This window comes from Coptis chinensis, chromosome 1 (assembly GCF_015680905.1).
Source record: "Coptis chinensis isolate HL-2020 chromosome 1, ASM1568090v1, whole genome shotgun sequence".
Classification (NCBI taxonomy): Eukaryota; Viridiplantae; Streptophyta; class Magnoliopsida; order Ranunculales; family Ranunculaceae; genus Coptis; species Coptis chinensis.
The window spans coordinates 5505584-5521858 of NC_141456.1; the positions used below are offsets into that span (position 1 = coordinate 5505584).

A 16275-nucleotide genomic window follows, 5' to 3' on the forward strand; every position below is an offset into this window, starting at 1 on the left:
GAGCGTAGTATATTATTTATTTGACTCTATTTTTTTTTATATATAACAATAATTATATTTATTTATTTATTTATTTCTAAGATTTGTCCCTCGATTTCTATCTATCTCGCACTAATAAGATGAGTTGTATTCTTATATACATTCCACGTCAGCCTCACTAACAATTTCTTGACATTTTAATCTCAAGATAAAAAAAATTGTTTATTTTCCAAACAAGTTAATATGTGAAACAACACTCTGGGTTGTGTGTGACTTCATTTTTACTTGTGCAAGATTAATATAGTTTCCTACAACTTCCAGGAAATGGTAATAAAATGTTACAACTGAAGATGCTGTTATGAAATAACAAGTTTTAAAACCATAGAATAACTAATGCACTATTCCAGCTAAGGAATAGGATCTGTAGTCTATGCCCACAAAGACATATCAAGCACCTTTAGCTAGTACATAGTTGCAAAGGGAAAAAAAACATGTTGCAAGTACAACCATTTCTACAAATTGAAGAAGAAAGTTCAATCAAAGGTTTCCTTCAGAGTGGACATACGCATGAAAGTTTATGGATCATAATCAATATCAAGGCCAAAAACCAAACACAATAGTGAGACAATTTTATTGATTGATAAAGCTCTGTCAAAGAAATCCATGATCAACAACTTCTGAAGATCCAATAATACATCAAAGACAATTAAAACACTCAACATTGAACTAAAAATATAAATGTCATAGAAAATTTAGCATCTAAGAGGCCGAAACGATGCCGACGCTAACTAAGTTTGACATTACAACTTAAGGAAAACAAACTCTTCAATGAAAATTTCGACATAACCTCCTTTGTATATTCAATATTAAATAAAAAAAAACCTGTCATGTCTAAAATCATTAAACCTGTCATATTACCAAAAGAACCAAAATAACAACATCCCAAAGGTTCTAAACTACTATACATATAACAAGTTGCACAGTTATTGAGTTTACAAACTGATCAACTCAACTCAAAAGACACATAAAGGGGGGCTAGCAAAAGTCCAAACAACTATAATATAAAATGAAGTAGTTGAAGTGACAAAATCCATCTGCAGCAACCATCAAAAAATGTCCTCCTGTACATTACTTGTGGAAGAACCTGCATAAATCAAAACAACAAAATTAAGCATGATAACGACAGTAGATATTCATTTATGAGAAATATATAAAATCTTGATGAAGTGAATTTGCAAACAATATAAATAGAAATAAAGGTAGAAAGATGAATACTACATACCGAGATAAAAACAAGAAAATAACATTTCAACTATAAGATTTTCTTAGAACATCAAATGGTTGAAGCAGACAAGTGCAACAAACGATTCTCCTCTTGCAATCGGCCTCTAAGACCAACACATTTTCCAATCTTTTGAAGTCTTTCCAAAGAGAACATAGGGCAAAATGCCAGATCACACAACTTTCTTGTGCGAGACAAAGCAACAAAAGTCAAACCGAGGCTTTCCCTTTCACCAATATCTACCACAGCCCGATCAAGAGTTAGGCCTTGACTCTTGTGAATTGTTATCATGAACATAGTACTAGGGGAACCTGAATCTTGGCATGAAGTATTGCCCCGACTTCCAATTTGATGTCCGTGGAGTAATAGGTATTGTATTAGAATCGATCTTAACCTAGCACCACGATAGTGGTCGAAGTCAACCATAACAAAGAAGAGGTATATCTTACGGTGATTTGCAGCCATTTCCATAAACAATATCTACAACAAAGGCCCATTGCACCATTAACCAACCCATTTGTGGTGGCAATGTTTGAACGAAGCATAACACGTGCACCAAGTGATAAACATTTAACTTTCTCCAAGCCTTTTGCATCATCCGACGAAGCCTTGGTAGCGGTCTCACAATTATTTAGTGATACAATTCGAGCAACCGGTTTACCAAGCTCAATAAGTCGGGTGAGATTATAATCATGTGCGTGTGTTTGGTAGGAAAAAGACGAAAAGCATCTTTGAAGGTGTTAACCTCATCCATATTGAGTGAGGAAATATCCCGAAGTTAGAAATAATTGCCAATCACTTACGGTTGAAGTTCCATTACTTAGTCCTCAATAGTGTTTCTAAAATGATGCTTGGTCATCCCCGCTTGTCGAAATATATGTGATAACCGAACACATTTATCGAAACTAGAATACACAATTCCACCATGTTGTTTTTGAATAGACCCACCTTGGACATATAATGCACTGTCACATACAGGAGGTAATTGACGCATATCACCAACGAGGATAATAGATACATCACCAAATGGATCGTTCTTTGCGAAAATATCTCGGCAACGCCGGTCAATATTTGCAAGCATACTTCTTCCAACCATGCTGTACTCATCGATAATGATAAGTTTGGTGTCTTTAAAGTCTTCTTGCATACATCGACATTGATCACCTTCAATATTTTTGGAAGTTTGTTTCACACCTTTTTGTTCCACAGTGAAAGATAGCTCATGATGGATGGTTGCACCTCCAATATTAAAAGCGGCAACTCCAGTAGGAGCCATGACACGCACTGCTTTGTTTGTTTTGAAAATTGCAGTAACTGAATACACAATTGCATTTATGAGTGTGGACTTGCACGTGCTGCTCCCCACAAACAATTAACCAATACATGCTCCAAAACGTAGGGCTCTAACTACCATATCATGAGCCATTCTTTGTTCATTAGATAAATCATGATCTGGTACAACTGTTTGAGGTTCATGATTTAGTTCATTGCCACCACGAAGAGCATGGACAAATTTTCTATCAATTTCTATATTTGGATATCGATGTAAACCTTCACCCGGTGTGTGAAATGTCGAAGTCTCTTCTTCCTAATTCCACGCTTCCCGGGGACAAACATGGGCCCCATTCTTGCTGCCGCCATCATCCACTCATCCCGGTAAGTCTTCAGTACCAAGCTCTACCTCAATACCATCTTCAAGCTCTTCATCTATCGGTTCTGGAAGAATAATCCCATGAGTGATTTCGAAACCCAAGTCATAGTATCTTTCAGACCACAAGGGAAATTCTCCCCGAGCTTCTTCGAGAGTTCGATAATGATGATGAATTAAGACTTGTTGACGACAAAATGATTCCCATTTTTCAGTGTTTGGTAGGATGTCACCGTCTAGCTCCGGAACCAAACGCACAACCGCGTCGGCTTCGAGAAGTGTGCCAAACATGCCGCTTTGAAATAATGTCTTTTGCCATATTCAAGGGGAAATATTTTCATAACAAAAAGGTCGTTGCAGATATCTTCCTACAAAGGTTGGATCTGTTCCAACAATTTCATCCTCATCGCCAATCGCTCGACGGGCGCATAATTGATGCTAGCATGCTCTTTTTAAGCTAACATTTAAGAGTACAAACTTTCGGATGATCGGGTCAATGGGTACCCCATTAGCAAGTGACATACTTCCCCGGCGAAATATCTCTTTTCGGATACACTTTTCATAAGTAGGCTTTGAAAGCAGATCTTGCATTTTGACAGGGCGATGAAAATCTTCAACAATATCTTGAAGAGTATCTCCAAACTTTTAGAAGTCGGTTCAGATTTAGCGGCGTATTTAGCAATGTAATTGACAACAGATTGCCGAAAGGATCGGCGACCAATCAATGTTTGCACGCCAGTCTGCAAAATCTTACGATTGTGGGAACGACTAGTTCATCATTTCGGGCGAGGAAACGATACATGTTACTTGTTGGGAGGCTCTTCTACAATCTTCGACCGACCAATTACATCAAATGGGTATCTAAAGCGACATACCATTTGTTTGGTTGCTTTGTGTAAGCGCAAAACAATGACTCCCACATATAGAGTGTCGCGATGACCCAATTGACCAACGAAAACATAGTCATCTTCGCTTGTATCAAGTTGTAAATCGAGTGGCAAAATCGTGCACAAGGATGTTCTTGGAGATTTCTAGACATGCTTGGAGTGCGGGTTAACGAGTGCAAACAAGTCTATCAAAATAATCAATAACATTAGATCTATCGATAGCACTTGTAGCAATCTTAGTAACATCCGGAGCATCCGCTAGCCAAAGAAATCCATGAACATGACCACTACCACGATTTTGCCACTCAAACCGGTACCAATGATCAACCACAGAGAACTCATATCGTAAGTAATCCCGAAAGAAGAATTCCACTCTTGTTTGAAAGAACCAAGCAACAACATTTGGGTTATCATTAATTAACTTTGCGCGTCCCCTTCTTTTATCTAAAAGAGACATTTTTCAAGATCATTAGAAGGATCTAAAATACTGAAAAAGTTAAGCCATTGCATGTCGTAGAGAGTGTGAAGAAGATGGTTGGTGCACCTAACTGTTTAACCATGGCAGTCAGCTCTTTCAATCTTGTATACCAATAACAGCGGGTACCACGAATGTTGTTAGCAAAGTAAGAGACACGATTAGCTAATTGCTTATCACCGGACAAAATCATATTTCGGATTTCCTCAATTGACAACTCAGCATCCCCTGGATTCTTCCTCACAAAAACATCACCTAAAGAAAGTGCTTGCCACCTTGAAAGAGAGTTCCAAGCAAAGTAGCGGAATCTCGTATCTCTAGCAAATCGCTCATCATGATATTTCATCAAAAACTGGAAGTATGGCAATGGATTGACTTTCCGCTGGCGAGCTTGTCGTAGATCAGCCTCACCGTAAGGAAACAAAGTTGGAAATGCCATAACAATATATCCTGGGGTTGAAAACTCATCAATGATGTGAGTTGTTAAAGGCATATGGACATTAGTTTGATCTACATTTGGTACCATAAATGCCCTCGGGAGACGCGTGCTTGTTGATTGGGTTGTGCCTTGATAGAAATAGTTCCAACAAAGATGAAACTCATCAATGTGCAAATCCACGGTTATACAAGTCGGGTGGCCCGTCATCGTCATCGGCTTCCCTAGGTATGACAGAAACTTCGTTGTCGATATCTTCCACAGTCGGACATATGTGGTAGGTCATCGGGTTGTCCATCTAGAGGTAGTCCTTCGATAGTTCCATCATCAATAATTATATCATTATAGTACCGATTATAAGTTTTCAACCAAACCAAGGTCGTATGCATTACAAATTCTCGCCGAACCGAATTCCTTGCTTCCATGTGGCCCCCTCTATTAACGACAAAAGAATTGCGGATAAATCAGCGGGCTTGAATGGAAGAACAATGGGCAATCGATTGACATCTTGGGAGAAATTTATCACATTACCAATCGTACTTGTATTGTTGACCCCTAACACGATACCACGGACATCATGGGATGCACCACGGCAATGAGAATTCTTTCTAGATTGGACAAACGAGACAGTTCTAGAGGTACAATGCTCGGATCCATTGAATTGTTAACACTGAACATGCCAGCGTTAGTGTTGTCCCGTTTTTCCAACTTGCAAGAGGTACAAATACCTGCATCAATTCTTGTTATAAGCGAGGTTCTCACTTAGTACAAACATATTCCAAGAAAATATACAAAGAAGATCAATTACCTGCTGAAATCTTTAGATCGGGAAATTTTCTTTTGCATAGAGGACAACTGACCCATGAAATATCATTGCAGGATTTTCTAAATACTTGTGCGTTGGAGAGTGGTATGTAGTCGTCCAGTAGTAGGTGGGAGATAAGTGTTTTCACGGATATTGTCTTCACACACCATAAGTTGAACACCGTGAAGTCTTTGATGAAGAACGTTCTGTGAAATAACTATTTGACGAGCAATAACAACTCTTTGACGGGCAATTGTTTGACGTGCTAGTCTTTGCCCAACAACTCTGCTACGAAACGCATTAAGGGAGTTTTGAACAACCCTTTCAACAGGGTTTTGCCTTACAAATGCTAATCTTCTACGAGATTGTCTGGAATTTTGTACTCCATCCATGTGCAATCCACGAGCCAAACCTTTACGAGCAGTGTCTAGGCGACGATTAGCATCTCGGTGCTTGGAGGTTTCGCCAATGCGTGCATATTTTCTTATGGCAGTATTAATTGACTGTGTTGATGCATGTTGTGAACTTGTCTGTTTTGCACGAGTTCTCTTCTTTTTTGCAGTATTTGTAGACCTACCATGCTCTACACTTTCCCTTATGAGGGAATGTCGCATCGCATCCATTTGCAATCCACGAGCCAAACCTCTACGAAAGCGATGTCTCTAGCGACGATGAGCTTCTCTTTGCTCGGAGGTTTGGCAATTGCGTGCAGCTTTTCTTCTAGCACTATTAATTGACTGCGTCGATGCATGCTGCTCACTTGTCTGTTTTGCACGGGCTATCTTCTTTTTTGTAGTATTTTTTGCCCTTTTCTGCTCCACCCGTTGCATTTTGTGGGAAATGCTGTTATTATCAACTGGGCATGCAACCTTTAGATTACGTAGCCACTGAATGAGCGGGCAATTGTCTGCTAAATCAAAATCAGATACACTATCTAGTTGCAAACATTTATCTACTTGACTTCCAACCCTGTCACAACCTCTTGAAGTCTCTATTGGATATGGTAGATTGACAACCTTTTGAATACGGGGTACATTTTCTGGTAAATCAGATATAGTCTCCCTTACCAAAGAATTTGGTGCGTGAATTCCATCCGCATTTAACCCAATCAATGAGCGGGCAATTTTCATCTAGATCATTGAACCTCTCCCTTGCTGAAGATATTTCTGCATAATTTCTAACCATGTGATTACTAATAGAGGATTTTGCGTGATCAGGTCTCCTATGAATATGCATTGAACTCTCAGGTTGAGATACCACCTTCGTCATAATCCGAGAAGAAGTACGTCTGGAAATAAATGTACGTCTTCGAGTAGTTGGATATGCAATTTCTGGTAGGTAATCTAATCTCCGATGTATGCTGAAATTTTGGCTTAAAGAGTTACGGTGCCGAATGATTATGAAGACGCCGCCGTAGTAGTAGTTGGTAGGGTAGTATGTCGATTCCGACGACTATAAAATTTACCAAAGAACCTATCAATTTGGTGTAGTGCTACTGGTAAACCTTCCATAGCTGCATCCATTGTGCAATAAAACACTGAGAGTGGAAAATTACGGAGGAGATGGAAGTCTTCTTATGTCGTGTCAATTGAAATTCCTACATGGTGGGCAGACCGGAGCATTAAATAGTTGAAAGTTTTGCTTAGGAAAGTTGTTTATTTTCTCTAACGGAAAGTTAAGCCAAGAAAAGTTTAATAAACGGATAAAAACTATAAAGTCCAACTACTTCAAACTTATTATTTCAACCGTGGTTGTCATAAATGTGAAAAACATGCAATATATATGAAACATAAATATGACCACTTACTTTGTTATATATAAATGAATTAAAGAAATTTTGGCCATTATTACTCAATACTCACTTATTAAATGCACCCAAAGTAACTAATGTATTAGGAGATATTAATAATATTAAGCGCTAGAGAAATGCATGAATATTAACAAGGATTGCACGACTTATATGAGACCGTCTCCACCAATTGCATTACCATGTAAATCGTAGTTTCAAGGTGAAAACAATTTAAAACAAGGAGTAAAGCAAATGCGAATGAATACATACCAATTTGATTGACAAAAATATCTCCAAGAAACATAAATACTCGGAACGAAAACAAAACCAAAAGAACTGGACCTGCAAGGACAAAACAAATAGTAGTTAGCTTTGGAAATATATTGTAATGACAACGGGTAGTTAGAGGCCAAGAAAATATTAGTTGTAGGAATCGAAATAACACAAATCTGAATGAAAACATACCGCTTCCTTTTTTCAATATTTTCCACAATAACAGAAATACCTAGAACCAAAAATGTGTAGCTGTAAAAACATAAGAAAATAGTTAGCTACATGGGAATATAGATATTCAATAAAGTAAATCTACATAACGATTTAGTTGCTTTTATATGTTGAATTGTTTGAAAATGCTAATGTAAAGTTGCATCTTATTTCTTGTTATTCCTTTTGGATAATATTTATAACAAAATTAAAGCATAAATACACTTTCAAATTTAAAAGTGAACCTACATGTAGTTGACATAAACAAACAAAAATTCTCAATCATGATTTAAACATATAGATAATTGGTTTATTCATCTAATAAGGCTTGGTTCCACATCTTCAAACCTCCCCAAAAGTGTAAACGCTAATGGATCTTAAGTTGGTGATGTGGTTGGGGCTTTCGACACCGACACCAGTGGGTGTAACCCACTAGCCGTAAGCCTACTTGCATCCCTTCTATTGGGTTATTGGGACATGACATGGTAGAATATGCATGAATGATATATATAAATAAATACACATGGAAAATAGCAAAAGAAGTACAATTAATAAATGTGTTGTTCTAGGACGTAAGCATACAACTAATCATATTTGGCAAGAGTAAAGGGTAACACGAATCGTCAAATATTGCAATGATGAGTTAAGGGTAATAAATCTTTCTATTTTTCTTGGAATTGTTTGAAAATAATAGAGTAAAGTTGTATCTAATTTATTGTTATTCGTTTTGGATAAATTTGTTCATTAATTTAAAGTTAAAATACATTACCAAATAAATAAAATACATTGCCAAATAAATAAAACAATATAATTTAAAATATTGGACTTACATGCATTGGTGGAGGTTGATGTATATTGCGATCATGACAGAGATTAAATCCCCTCTCATCTTTCATTATTACAAGTGGACATCTTGTTATTTGGGTTTTCTTGATCTCCATCAAATTCTCTGCTACGCTTTGGAGCAAGGTGATTTACTTCACTTATGGTAGAGGTATTGTTTTGAAGAAACGAAAAAAGCAGATTGATCGACTCGTCCCATGTCTTGACATATATAATTTCTTTTTTCATGGAGTAAGAAGTAAAATCAACACGGTCATTTTCAAGATCAGGGGTGGTAGGATTGAATGTAACACAACCAAACCGGCATAGTACTTTCGAAGGGCACATACAGTGGAACCATGAAGGCCAACAAGTACAATACTTTGTCGACTGAATATGTAGATAAATATCTCTATGACACAAGAGCCAATCACATTTCCACTTGATGTCATCCTTCTTCAAAGAATTTAAGCTGGTGTACCATGCTTTAGCATCCTTAGGAATTGTACAAGGACGCTTGCTAATGCTTGTTTTGACAAGATTATATCTGCTATCTCCAACACTTTTCATTTTCACCAAGGAATTTGATAAGTGCTCATATGCCCAAACTTGAAGAAGTGGAATGCATCCTAAAAGCTTGGTATGTCTATTTATGACACAATTGGTCAAACCTATAAGAAGTTCTGCTAATATCATTGGTACGATAGTAACGCTCCTAGCTCTAACTTCTTGAATAATTTTGCATAAAGAGGCATCAATTTTGTTTGTGTTATTCGGAAGAAGAACATGTCCCACAATTGCTAAGTCTATTGAATTTGCACGCCCTAATGAATTTTTTTTATCGTTTGGATCACCAACATTCAAGTGTCTAGCGATAAGAAAATCAAGAGTGCAAGTTTTCACTTGACCATTTTTGTCTTTTTCAAGTATTTTTTTTGAGATACGCAGGAAATCGACAAGTTCCTTTATATAGCTATCTTTTAGGTGGGGATAAGCAGGGCTTCCTTCAAGAGACATGCCAAGAAGATGAGAGCATTCTTCTAGTGTAGGACAAAGTTGATGAGGGCCAAATTTGAAAACCATGTCATTTGGGTCCCAACATCTAACAAGTGCTTCTATGAAAGCCCAATTGATTTCGAGTTTAGCTAAAGTTAGTGTGTTTCCCATACCACTATTTTGCCTCCAATTGATCCAATCACCACTATTCCAATCATTGTTAATGATTTCCAATAGGCTTTTATTAGGCACTTTGGTATTCATTATCCAGTTCTCCACTCCCTCCTATAGAAATAAAATAGTTCAATTAGAATACGAGAAAAAATTATTTGTCTATGTAGATTATACTGAATGCATCTAATAAGGCTTGGTTCCACATCTTCAAACCTCCCCGTAAGTGTAAACGCTAATGGATCTCTATTTGGTGATGTGGTTCGGGCTTTCGACACCGACAGTAGTGGTGTAACCCACTAGCCGTAAGTCTACTTACATCCCTTCTATTGGGTTATTGGGACATGACATGGTATAACATGCATGAATGATATATATAAATAAATACACTTGAAAAATAAGCAGAGGAAGTACTGATCAAGTAAATTTGATTGAGAAGCTAATTAGCAACAACATTCATCAATAACCCAAAGAAGAAGCTAATAGAACATATATATCTAGAACTGTGCTTTGCGAACTATCATGTTTCTTGGTAGCTTGTGCATGAATGCATTTTGAGGAAATAAAAAATCGTTACGTTACGTTTAATTTGTTTTTGTGACTTCTTTCGATATATTTATTTTAGTGCAGTATTGGACATTATACATATAGATGCTGGATGTCATTGTCATTGAGGATGATGGTTCATCTAAAATTGAGCTACTTGAGGGATCTATGTACCACAATAATTAGAGCTTGGGGGTGATGTCACATCTTTGTATCAGTGCTTTAAGACTTGCTCAAACTTGAAAGGAATTTGTCAATTTTAAATGGCTATGTTTTATTTTATTTATTCGCTTCGATTTGTTTTCATGCTCATCATACAAATATGATTATGTTGTTATATCATATTATCATTACTGAGCTTGTGGGATTTCTTACAACTAGCGGCTTGACAGATCATATTGTGCTTGATCACATGTTAAAATGAATGAGATTTCTTTATGTTTGTAACTGAGTTTTTATATGTGATTGACTTAGGGATCGTGTTTTCAACTATGAGTGGTGCTGCCTGAGGGGTCATCTCACATTTCAGTTTCTTGTGTTTGAGGTATCCTATCACATAAATACTGATCTTAAATATAGTCGTGACTGGGAGTACCAGAGGCTAGATAAAGTTATGTGCACAGATTTACCATTGAATTGAAAAATTATGCACCTGCCAAAAAAAGAATCTGCTCATGTCTTATATTATTGTTTAAATTGTCACTTTTGTATGTTTAATCTAGCATAGCGTATGTATATGCAACTTGTGTTTTTTAGGATCGACCAGAATATGAAAAAAATTCAATTATTAAATAATTAGCTTCCCGTTATAAAACTCAATTTTACCTTTAACGAACTAAGCAGAGATGAGATAAGCAGAAAAATCCCAAAAAAAACAATATTGATCAAGCAAAAGATGTTTCTTTGAACTAATCACTACTTTAAGTAAAAACAAAGCATATGATTAAAAAAGGTGGAAATGAGTTATATTAGCCTCAGCTCCCAGTCTTAAAAAGAAGTGCAATAACCAACAATTATGAGGGTCGATGTCTTATAAGATTATGAATGTCATTCTTGTAATTACGTTTTGTGTCAAGCTACCATAATCAAATCTGAGAATTCCACTCAACCAGGAGTATGTCTTTGGTTAAGATTATTTTTATTGGCAAAAAGCCGAATTGTATTTTTATAAAAAACCAGAGATTGTAGGATGAGATATCCTAGCTTGGTATGCTGTACTTGGTACTTGGGTCGAAGTGTTAATGTTACAAGTACATGCTACTTGGGTCGAAAATTAGATGGGCATAAATCATAGATGAACTTCAACAGATTTTCACAAAATAAAGTACAGAAATAACTTTAACCTTAAAAATGAAAACAAAGAACGAAAGAAAAATAAACCGAAAGTAAAGCTCCTGGATATGTCAAAACAAAGACTTACCTTTGTAGAAAGTTGTTAAAAGTTCAAAGATTCCAAAACGAGCTCCGACACCAGAAATCCTTCCAAATGTTGAAGACATAAAACCACTATATAATCCTACAAAAATAATAATGAGTGAAAATTTTAGAACACATAATCACTAAACTATCCAACGGTTTATACTTAGGATGTTGTTGCAGTTAAAATCCAATAAATTGTTTTCCTAAGACCCTTGTCTTAACACAAATGACAACACCACCAAAGAACAAAATTTAAAGGGCATGGCTACCTAAGCTTTTTTCCCAATTTTGCAGAATCATACCAACCTTTTCCAAATTCCAATTCTTTAAATTTATTTCACAATCTAATTTCCTAGCCACCACGTCAACAAATACTATGTTTTCTATGTTCAAATGAATTTCTATAGTGCCATAGTACCACCGGTCCGTTCTAAAAAGCTGATTTTAGTCAAACCAACCCACCCAGGAACTCATTCACCCTTAACCAAAACGAAGTTGAGGAACCACGCTTACAAATGCAAGCCTTGCACACCTTTCCAAACTGAATACGACTCGACCTGCAGTCAAAGAATGACCAACTAACATGGTCATAAGTTTTAAGGTTTTCCACATTGCCCGTAGCACACCGGCTCATTGGATCTAACCCTATCATCAACAAATCACACAAGCAATGAGCAACCTTTTGAGAATCTAACTCTTGACACATCTTATGAGTACTACTTCTTTATATCATTCTTAAGAGCCTTCTGAACATCTTTTGTCACATTGAATTCAGCATCAATGTGAAGGCGTTAAACGTTCTTCGAAAGGAAGCCACCTTCGGACCATCTACAAATAACAAAGAACTTCACCAAATTTTATACTCACTTCTTTGAGGGGATTTAAACATTAAAATCATATCCAACTTTCTCGACAATCAACATAAATAATTTTCCTGTAGCCAACATGATGAGCTTCCTTAAGACTTATAAATTTATTGCTATTAGTATTCGTAGAAGTTAGTATATATGTACCAAAATAAAATATAGTGATTTAACTAGCCCTAGACCAAAAGTTTGGTTTATATCAACAAATGAACAAACAAACTAGTCCTAAAATTACTGTGTATAACTTATGAGGAACTAATATGTAATTTACTTATATAATGGGACATATCTTTAATATACTAAAATTTAAAAATAGCTCCCAATTTAGGATTATAGACCAAAGAAACAATTAAGGCCCAAATCTCCAAATTCCACACAATCTTTGTGGTACAAGTACTGACATACCAAGCTAGGATATCTCATCCTACAATCTCTCGGTTTTTTAAAAAATACAATTCCGCTTTGCCAATAAAAAATAATCTTAGCCAAAGACACATACTCTCGGTTGAGTGGAATTTGAACATTCAAAAAATATGCAACTTTCCTCAACATGTTACGAAGAATCTTATTTATTTTTCTATGTCCACTTTGTATAATAAGCCCCTTACAACTTACAAGATTTGTTACTATAAGTTGGAGCTTGGTTTGTGTCCATAATCAACAAAAGAGTTAGTCCTAAAATTATCAGATATAACGGTTCTTTGGACTCAAATAAAGTTACTATTATGTAGTCTACTTAAATATTACGATATAGCTACAACCCCCTCGAAGTCTCAAAACAACTACAAACCGAGACTCAAAGACCTCAAGAAACAAATTAAGGCCCATGGCTCCAGCCTCAGTAACGTGTGCAAGCACAAACAAATGCTATTAAAAATAAATCGAAAGAATGAGCAAAGACATTTCTTCCACAAAGAATTAACAAGTGCACTTCTTCCGCTATGCCCAATCGACAAAGCAAAGATAACCTGCCCAAAAGTGGATCAAAATTTGTGCCACCAAAGTCATCTCAAGAGCTTAACCAACAACATGCTTTTACGGGGACCGAGATGCATATATCCGCCAATTAACTATTTTCAAAACATGATCAACACATCCGAGGAACACGGATTTATGTCGACAAACAAAGTCTACTCCTAGAAGCCAATAATATGACTCTTTGGTGCATGTCAAGATTGAGCTTGTCATGCTAAAACAGACTGCAACAATAGTGAACGAACAAGGGTGATGATTGCATGCATGTCCATCAAACACGGTTAATTTCTATTTCTTAAATTTATGTATTGAAGATGGGCATCCAAGGTGATAATGTGGAGAAGCCCCAGGATTGAAATATTTGATTGTGAGGCTTTAGACACCCGATATGGGATGAATATCTCAACATTACGAAAATCACAAATTTTAATTTAATTTTATAATCACCCATGATGATGAATGAATACATAAAAAGAAATTACACAATAGTTAAAGTTGTACCATTGCATTTCAACTTAGGAAAATAAGAGGAAGAAATGCATACCTATGGATCCAAAATCTCAGAAACGATGTAAATTGTCGGTGAATGTCTGGTACATCTTCTCTGTGACTGAAATAATTTTTCGAGTGTTACAATCCACTCCACAAGCTGATTTTAGTGAAATTAGGGTTCCTAATTTTCCGAGAGTCACATTTGGGTTGCGAACTATGTTAAAATCAGCATGATACTTTTGTAGGTTTGTCTTTCTGAAATTTACGCCTCTCACTTTCACTGGTTGGTTGGTTAAAAAAGTGTTATTTGAGGAAGATAGAGGAGAGATTGATGGAGGAGAGATTGGAGGCGAAGATAGAGGAAGATGAGAAAAGAGGGGGGGGTGTTATTTGGGGAAGATAGAGGAGAGATTGATGGAGGAGAGATTGGAGGCGAAGATAGAGGAAGATGAGAAAATAGGGTGCGGTCGACAAAAAAGAAGTGTTATTTGGGGGTACGGTCGGAACCACGAGAGAGAGGATGACACGAAGCAAGTTGTTTTTTGGGTGATTTTAAAAAACCGACCTCAAGAATTCGCTACGCTCACGGATTATTTGGTAGTAAGATACTAAGGGGCCATTTGTTTCAAGGTCTTATAACCTCTCATAAGATGTGGCCAAGTGATTTTTGACATTTTTTTTGTTTGTTTTTTGCCTCTTATAAGAGGCATTCTACTAGAAATGTCTTATAAAATGCTTCAATTCTATAAGTACTAAAATTAGATCTACTTCAATTCTATAAGTCTTATAACTTGAAAAATGACTCAAACACCCCCGTCCATATACCTCTAATCCCATTTATCTCTTCTTTCATTTTCATTATCTTCTTCTCCAAATAACTATATTGCCCTAGCCACCACCGGCTACCACCACCACCACCACCAAACTATTAAAACCACCACCACCACTGCCGCCACTACCACCACCACCACCACTGCCGCCACTACCACCACCACTACCACCACCATCATCACCTCCACCACCACTATCACCGTACTATTAAGACTATCACCACCACCATCACCGTGCTATTAAAACCACTACCACCACCATCACTACCACCGTGCTATTAAGACCAATATCATCACCTCCACTACCACTACCATTACCACCACTACTACCGTACTATTAAAACTATCACCACCACCACCACCACCACCGTGCTATTAAGATATCTACCACTTCTACTACTACTACTACCACTACCACCACCGTGTTATTAAGACCAATATCATCACTTCCACTACCACTTATGGAAGTTGGTTGAATGTAGGAAGTACACCTATGGAAAGTGCGTTGTGCACTTTCAAATATTGTGTCGTGGTGGCGTTGTATGAAATAAAAAACAGATCCTAATTTTGTCACGGTTACCGACATTATATCCGCCATACCATTTGGGAACTTTTTGAATTCTAATTTGGGACAAAATGATCAGGCGTTGTTGTTTGGGATAGTTGAGTGGTGGTGGCAAAATACCCACACATTCCATTTCCCATAGGGTGAGCTTGGGATTACCCCTCTTGATTTCACAATGCTCACGGGTATCCCAATTGGTTATGGAGATGTCGTTCCTTTTGATGAAACTTAGAAGTTTTTACTACGGCGATGAGTTTCTTTGAAGGTTTTGATTTGGTTGAAGATGATGAGCAAGACGGGTTTTTGAGATTATCGGCTGAGCAGTTTAAGGGAGGAGCTATAAATATGAGTTGGTTTACTTCGAGATATTTTAATAGACTCAAGTAGAAGCCGAAAGATTATCATATTGGTGAGGAGTCGATCCACGAGTATGTACGTGCCTTCCTCTTCTACTTTGTTGGTGCGGTATTATTTGGATATGATAATAGTTATTTACGTATCGGGTGGATGGCCGTTGTCTCAGACGTAGAAAAGATGTGGGATTATGACTGGGGTCAATCCATCTTGTAGGATTTTTTCGATATCTCATGCATGATTCCTACGATATATACAATTACGTTATACCACATGCATAAAATAGCGCCGAAACGTAAGATCATACCTTGGTCACGACTTTCAATTTGAAGTTCCAAGCTTTGATCTACGGAGAAGATGTTCTTGGCACACTCAAGATCTTCTTCTTCTTAACTTTGTTGAGTCAAGTTCCAACCACGAACGGAAGCAACCTTTTTCACGAACCAAGAACCAAG

At 36.9% G+C, this 16275-nt stretch overlaps 1 long non-coding RNA gene across 1 annotated transcript; it reads right to left on the reverse strand.

The window, feature by feature from the left end:
- Positions 1-884: 884 nt before the first annotated feature.
- On the reverse strand, positions 885-14518 carry LOC147521607 (uncharacterized). Its single transcript, XR_015203979.1, has 5 exons — positions 14124-14518; positions 11740-11835; positions 7767-7826; positions 7572-7643; positions 885-1123 (listed from the first exon to the last, which is right to left on the reverse strand). It is a non-coding gene; the product is annotated as an uncharacterized LOC147521607 (long non-coding RNA).
- Positions 14519-16275: the final 1757 nt, after the last annotated feature.